This window comes from Alligator mississippiensis, unplaced genomic scaffold (assembly GCF_030867095.1).
Source record: "Alligator mississippiensis isolate rAllMis1 unplaced genomic scaffold, rAllMis1 scaffold_20, whole genome shotgun sequence".
Lineage (NCBI taxonomy): Eukaryota > Metazoa > Chordata > Crocodylia > Alligatoridae > Alligator > Alligator mississippiensis.
Window position 1 is genome coordinate 436,115 of NW_026775405.1, and position 7,500 is coordinate 443,614.

The window sequence follows — 7,500 nt, forward strand, 5'->3', positions numbered from 1 at the left end:
ATCGGGCGCGATCAGCCCGGTCTGGCCGTAGGCGGCGGGGAAAGGTAAGGCGGGGGTCCGCAGAGGCTCGCAGGGGGTGGACACGGTGCCTGGAAGTCCCCTCTGGAAGGCACGGGGTTGAGACGGTGCCCGCAAGTCCCGATGGCGAGGCCAGGGGCGGGCGGACCTGGGGAGCGAGCGGAAAAGCCCATCGGCATCCATGGGGTTGACCTGGGGAGCCTAAATGCCCCTAGGAATACGTGGGGTGGAGCTGGGGAGCGGAAAAGCCCCTAGGAATACTTGGGGTGGAGCTGGGGAGCGAAAATCCCCATAGGAATACATGGGGTGGAGCTGGGGAGCGAAAAAGCCCCTAGGAATACATGGGGTTGACCTGGGGACCGAGAAAGCCCATAGGAACACATGGGGTTGACCTGGGGACCGAAAAAGCCCATAGCAACACATGGGGCTGACCTGGGGACCGAAAGAGCCCATCGGCATCCATGGGGGGGAGCTGGGGAGCGGAAAAGCCCCTAGGAATACATGGGGTGGAGCTGGGGAGCGAAAAAACCCCTAGGAATACTTGGGGGGGAGCTGGGGAGCGAAAAAGCCCTTAGGAATACATGGGGGGGGAGCTGGGGAGCGGAAAAGCCCCTAGGAATACATGGGGGGGAGCTGGGGAGCGAAAAAGCCCCTAGGAATACTTGGGGTGGAGCTGGGGACCGAAAAAGCCCTTAGGAATACATGGGGTGGAGCTGGGGAGCGAAAAAGCCCCTAGGAATACTTGGGGTTGAGCTGGGGACTGAAAATCCCCATAGGAATAAATGGGGTTGACCTGGGGAGCGGAAAAGCCCCTAGGAATACTTGGGGTGGAGCTGGGGACCGAAAAAGCCCATAGGCATCCATGGGGTTGACCTGGGGAGCGAAAATCCCCATAGGCATCCATGGGGTTGACCTGGGGAGCGAAAATCCCCATAGGCATACGTGGGGTTGACCTGGTGCCCGCCCCCCCCACGGAAGTCCGTATGAGGTTTTTGAAACGGGCCTTGCCCGGGCCTTCGATCCAGGAGGGCGGACACTTTCGGCGGTTCGTCCCGGTGGCTGGGCCGGGTGCCGCATCTACAATATAGCCAAGAAACGTTCGCGGAGATTTTCGAGAACACGTTTTTAAGGACCCTCAATGCCCATGTTCGGTTCCAGAAAGCCGGTCAGAGGGATCTTCGGGGCAGAACCCTGCCGTGTTGAGGGGCCAAACCCGAGTTTGGAGCCAGGTCAACGGGGAAAACCGGAAAAGGGCCGGAGAAGGCGGTCAGGCCGGGCGAGAGTTCCAGGAGCTCGGCCACAATTCCGATTTCGTCCCGGTCAAGGGCTCCGTGGAAGGGCAGCCCGGGGGCGGGTCCAAGGGCCCCGGCAGGGACCCGGGCCTCCGGGGTCGGAGCCCAGGCACCCCGCCGAGGGGTGGTCGTCCCGGGCCAAGGCGGCGGGAGCCCGGGCAGGACTCCGCGGGGCAGGCCGGGCGGGAGTTCCAGGAGCCCGGCCGCGATTCCGACTTCTCCCCGGTGCCCTGCCCGGAGGCCGGGCAGGTCCGGGGGCCTTCGGCGCGGGCGGCGGGCTGCTCCCGCGGGGGAGACGAGCCGTGCTGGGCCCCGGGAGGGAGGCCCGGGGTCGACCTGGCGCCGGGGCTCCGGCCCTGGAAGTCCCGATGAGGTTTTTCAAACGGCCCGTGCCCGGGCCTTCGCTCCAGGAGGGCGGACACTTTCGGCGGTTGCCCCCGGTGGCTGGGCCGGGTGCCGCATCTACAATATTGCCAGGAAAGGTCCGCGGAGATTTTCGGGGACACGGTTTTCGGGACCCTAGTTGCCCATCTTGGGTTCCAGGAGGTCGGGCAGGGGTACCTCCGGGACCGGACCGTGCTGCAGGAGGGGCTCAACCCCGGGTTTGGCTCCATGTCGACTGGAGCTCCGGCCCAGGGGCGGGCCGGGCGAGAGTTCCAGGAGCCCGGCCGCGATTCCGGCTTCTCCCCGGTGCCCTGCCCGGAGGCCGGGCAGGTCCGGGGGCCTTCGGCGCGGGCGGCGGGCTGCTCCCGCGGGGGAGACGAGCCTCTCTGGGGCCCGGGAGGTTGGCCCTGGGTCGACCTGGCGCCGGGGCTCGGGCTCCGGAAGTCCGTATGAGGTTTTTCAAACGGGCCTTGCCCGGGCCTTCGCTCCAGGAGGGCGGACACTTTCGGCGGTTGCCCCCGGCGGCTGGGCCGGGTGCCGCATCTACAATATTGCCAGGAAAGGTTCGCGGAGATTTTCGAGGACACGGGTTTCGGGACCCTAGATGCCCATCTTGGGTTCCAGGAGCTCGGACGGAGGAACCTCCGGGGCCGGACCGTTCCGAAGGAGGGGGTCAAAACCGAGTTTGGCTCCATGTCGACTGGAGCTCCGGCCCCGGGGCGGGCCGGGCGGCCTGCCCGGCGAGAGTTCCAGGAGCCCGGCCGCGATTCCGGCTTCTCCCCGGTGCCCTGCCCGGAGGCCGGGCGGGCCCGGGGGCCTTCGGCGCGGGCGGCAGGCGGCTTCCGCGGCGGAGACGAGCCTCTCTGGGGCCCGGGAGGTGGGCCCTGGGTCGACCTGCCGCCGGGGCTCGGGCTCCGGAAGTCCGTATGAGGTTTTTCAAACGGGCCTTGCCCGGGTCTTCGCTCCAGGAGGGCGGACACTTTCGGCGGTTGCCCCCGGCGGCTGGGCCGGGTGCCGCATCTACAATATTGCCAGGAAAGGTTCGCGGAGATTTTCGAGGACACGGGTTTCGGGACCCTAGATGCCCATCTTGGGTTCCAGGAGGCCGGACGGAGGAACCTCCGGGGCCGGACCGTGCTGCAGGAGAGGTTCAACCCCGAGTTTGGCTCCATGTCGACTGGAGCTCCGGCCCGGGGGGCGGGCCGGGCGGCCTGGCCGGGCGAGAGTTCCAGGAGCCCGGCCGCGATTCCTACTTCTCCCCGGTGCCCTGCCCGGAGGCCGGGCGGGTCCGGGGGCCTTCGGCGCGGGCAGCGGGCTGCTCCCGCGGGGGAGACGAGCCGCCCTAACGCCCGGGAGGGAGGCCCGGGGTCGACCTGGCTCCCGAGCTCCGGCCCTGGAAGTCCGTATGAGGATTTTCAAACGGGCCGTGCCCGGGCCTTCGCTCCAGGAGGCCGGACACTTTCGGCGGTTGCTCCCGGCGGCTGGGCCGGGTGCCACATCTACAATATTGCCAGGAAAGGTCCGCGGAGATTTTCGGGGACACGGTTTTCGGGACCCTAGATGCCCATCTTGGGTTCCAGGAGGTCGGACGGAGGAACCTCCGGGGCCGGACCGTGCTGCAGGAGAGGTTCAACCGCGAGTTTGGCTCCATGTCGACTGGAGCTCCGGCCCAGGGGCGGGCCGAGCGGCTTGGCCGGGCGAGAGTTCCAGGAGCCCGGCCGCGATTCCTACTTCTCCCCGGTGCCCTGCCCGGAGGCCGGGCGGGTCCGGGGGCCTTCGGCGCGGGCAGCGGGCTGCTCCCGCGGGGGAGACGAGCCGTGCTGGGCCCCGGGAGGGAGGCCCGCGGTCGACCTGGCGCCGGGGCTCCGGCCCTGGAAGTCCGTATGAGGTTTTTCAAACGGGCCTTGCCCGGGCCTTCGCTCCAGGAGGGCGGACACTTTCGGCGGTTGCCCCCGGTGGCTGGGCCGGGTGCCGCATCTACAATATTGCCAGGAAAGGTTCGCGGAGATTTTCGGGGACACGGATTTCGGGACCCTAGATGCCCATCTTGGGTTCCAGGAGGTCGGACGGAGGAACCTCCGGGGCCGGACCGTGCTGCAGGAGGGGGTCAAAACCGAGTTTGGCTCCATGTCGACTGGAGCTCCGGCCCGGGGGGCGGGCCGGGCGGGCAGGCCGGGCGAGAGTTCCAGGAACCCGGCCGCGATTCCGGCTTCGACCCGGTCGACTGCACGGCGGGCGTGCAGGCCGGGGGGCGACTCGCAGGGGCCCTTCCAGGCTGCGGGGCCCAGCGGTTGGAGCCCGGCTACCCCGGCGAAGGGGCGGAAGAACCTGCACGGCGCGGCGGGAGAACCCGGCATGCTTCCGCGGGGCAGGCCGGGCAGGAGTTCCAGGAGCCCGGCCACGATTCCTACTTCTCCCCGGTGCCCTGCCCGGAGGCCGGGCGGGCCCGGGGGCCTTCGGCGCGGGCATCAGGCGGCTTCCGCGGCGGAGACGTGCCTCTCTGGGGCCCGGGAGGTTGGCCCTGGGTCGACCTGGCGCCCGGGCTCGCGCTCCGGAAGTCCGTATGAGGTTTTTCAAACGGGCCTTGCCCGGGCCTTCGCTCCAGGAGGGCGGACACTTTCGGCGGTTGCCCCCGGTGGCTGGGCCGGGTGCCGCATCTACAATATTGCCAGGAAAGGTTCGCGGAGATTTTCGGGGACACGGATTTCGGGACCCTAGATGCCCATCTTGGGTTCCAGGAGGTCGGACGGGCGAACCTGCGGGGCCGGACCGTGCTGCAGGAGGGGGTCAAAACCGAGTTTGGCTCCATGTCGACTGGCGCTCCGGCCCGGGGGGCGGGCCGGGCGGGCAGGCCGGGCGAGAGTTCCAGGAACCCGGCCGCGATTCCGGCTTCGACCCGGTCGACTGCACGGCGGGCGTGCAGGCCGGCGGCGACTCGCAGGGCCCCTTCCAGGCAGCGGGGCCCAGCGGTTGGAGCCCGGCTACCCCGGCGAGGGGCGGAAGAACCTGCACGGCGCGGCCGGAGAACCCGGCATGCTTCCGCGTGGCAGGCCGGGCAGGAGTTCCAGGAGCCCGTCCACGATTCCTACTTCTCCCCGGTGCCCTGCCCGGAGGCCGGGCGGGCCCGGGGGCCTTCGCCGCGGGCGGCGGGCGGCTTCCGCGGCGGAGACGAGCCTCTCTGGGGCCCGGGAGGTCGGCCCTGGGTCGACCTGGCGCCGGGGCTCGGGCTCCGGAAGTCCGTATGAGGTTTTTCAAACGGGCCTTGCCCGGGCCTTCGTTCCAGGAGGGCGGACACTTTCGGCGGTTGCCCCCGGCGGCTGGGCCGGGTGCCGCATCTACAATATTGCCAGGAAAGGTTCGCGGAGATTTTCGGGGACACGGATTTCGGGACCCTAGATGCCCATCTTGGGTTCCAGGAGGTCGGAGGGAGGAACCTCCGGGGCCGGACCGTGCTGCAGGAGGGGGTCAAAACCGAGTTTGGCTCCAAGTCGACTGGAGCTCCGGCCCGGGGGGCGGGCCGGGCGGGCAGGCCGGGCGAGAGTTCCAGGAACCCGGCCGCGATTCCGGCTTCGACCCGGTCGACTGCACGGCGGGCGTGCAGGCCGGGGGGCGACTCGCAGGGGCCCTTCCAGGCTGCGGGGCCCAGCGGTTGGAGCCCGGCTACCCCGGCGAGGGGCGGAAGAACCTGCACGGCGCGGCGGGAGAACCCGGCATGCTTCCGCGTGGCAGGCCGGGCAGGAGTTCCAGGAGCCCGGCCACGATTCCTACTTCTCCCCGGTGCCCTGCCCGGAGGCCGGGCGGGCCCGGGGGCCTTCGGCGCGGGCGGCGGGCGGCTTCCGCGGCGGAGACGAGCCTCTCTGGGGCCCGGGAGGTCGGCCCTGGGTCGACCTGGCGCCGGGGCTCGGGCTCCGGAAGTCCGTATGAGGTTTTTGAAACGGGCCTTGCCCGGGCCTTCGCTCCAGGAGGGCGGACACTTTCGGCGGTTGCCCCCGGTGGCTGGGCCGGGTGCCGCATCTACAATATTGCCAGGAAAGGTTCGCGGAGATTTTCGGGGACACGGATTTCGGGACCCTAGATGCCCATCTTGGGTTCCAGGAGGTCGGACGGAGGAACCTCCGGGGCCGGACCGTGCTGCAGGAGGGGGTCAAAACCGAGTTTGGCTCCATGTCGACTGGAGCCCCGGCCCGGGGGGCGGGCCGGGCGGGCAGGCCGGGCGAGAGTTCCAGGAACCCGGCCGCGATTCCGGCTTCGACCCGGTCGACTGCACGGCGGGCGTGCAGGCCGGGGGGCGACTCGCAGGGGCCCTTCCACGCTGCGGGGCCCAGCGGTTGGAGCCCGGCTACCCCGGCGAGGGGCGGAAGAACCTGCACGGCGCGGCGGGAGAACCCGGCATGCTTCCGCGGGGCAGGCCGGGCAGGAGTTCCAGGAGCCCGGCCACGATTCCTACTTCTCCCCGGTGCCCTGCCCGGAGGCCGGGCGGGCCCGGGGGCCTTCGGCGCGGGCGGCGGGCGGCTTCCGCGGCGGAGACGAGCCTCTCTGGGGCCCGGGAGGTCGGCCCTGGGTCGACCTGGCGCCGGGGCTCGGGCTCCGGAAGTCCGTATGAGGTTTTTGAAACGGGCCTTGCCCGGGCCTTCGCTCCAGGAGGGCGGACACTTTCGGCGGTTGCCCCCGGTGGCTGGGCCGGGTGCCGCATCTACAATATTGCCAGGAAAGGTTCGCGGAGATTTTCGGGGACACGGATTTCGGGACCCTGGATGCCCATCTTGGGTTCCAGGAGGTCGGACGGAGGAACCTCCGGGGCCGGACCGTGCTGCAGGAGGGGGTCAAAACCGAGTTTGGCTCCATGTCGACTGGCGCCCCGGCCCGGGGGGCGGGCCGGGCGGGCAGGCCGGGCGAGAGTTCCAGGAACCCGGCCGCGATTCCGGCTTCGACCCGGTCGACTGCACGGCGGGCGTGCAGGCCGGCGGCGACTCGCAGGGCCCCTTCCACGCTGCGGGGCCCAGCGGTTGGAGCCCGGCTACCCCGGCGAGGGGCGGAAGAACCTGCACGGCGCGGCGGGAGAACCCGGCATGCTTCCGCGGGGCAGGCCGGGCAGGAGTTCCAGGAGCCCGGCCACGATTCCTACTTCTCCCCGGTGCCCTGCCCGGAGGCCGGGCGGGCCCGGGGGCCTTCGCCGCGGGCGGCGGGCGGCTTCCGCGGCGGAGACGAGCCTCTCTGGGGCCCGGGAGGTCGGCCCTGGGTCGACCTGGCGCCGGGGCTCGCGCTCCGGAAGTCCGTATGAGGTTTTTGAAACGGGCCTTGCCCGGGCCTTCGCTCCAGGAGGGCGGACACTTTCGGCGGTTGCCCCCGGTGGCTGGGCCGGGTGCCGCATCTACAATATTGCCAGGAAAGGTTCGCGGAGATTTTCGGGGACACGGATTTCGGGACCCTAGATGCCCATCTTGGGTTCCAGGAGGTCGGACGGAGGAACCTCCGGGGCCGGACCGTGCTGCAGGAGGGGGTCAAAACCGAGTTTGGCTCCAAGTCGACTGGAGCCCCGGCCCGGGGGGCGGGCCGGGCGGGCAGGCCGGGCGAGAGTTCCAGGAACCCGGCCGCGATTCCGGCTTCGACCCGGTCGACTGCACGGCGGGCGTGCAGGCCGGGGGGCGACTCGCAGGGGCCCTTCCACGCTGCGGGGCCCAGCGGTTGGAGCCCGGCTACCCCGGCGAGGGGCGGAAGAACCTGCACGGCGCGGCGGGAGAACCCGGCATGCTTCCGCGGGGCAGGCCGGGCAGGAGTTCCAGGAGCCCGGCCACGATTCCTACTT

General features: G+C 70.4%; 1 non-coding gene across 1 annotated transcript in view; it reads right to left on the reverse strand.

Annotated features, from left to right (window-relative positions):
* The window catches only part of LOC132247593 (5S ribosomal RNA), a 119-nt gene extending 86 nt beyond the window's left edge, over positions 1-33 (reverse strand). The window contains exon 1 of the ribosomal RNA XR_009458871.1: positions 1-33. This exon is cut by the window's left edge and continues 86 nt beyond it. This is a non-coding gene — a ribosomal RNA (5S ribosomal RNA).
* Positions 34-7,500: the final 7,467 nt, after the last annotated feature.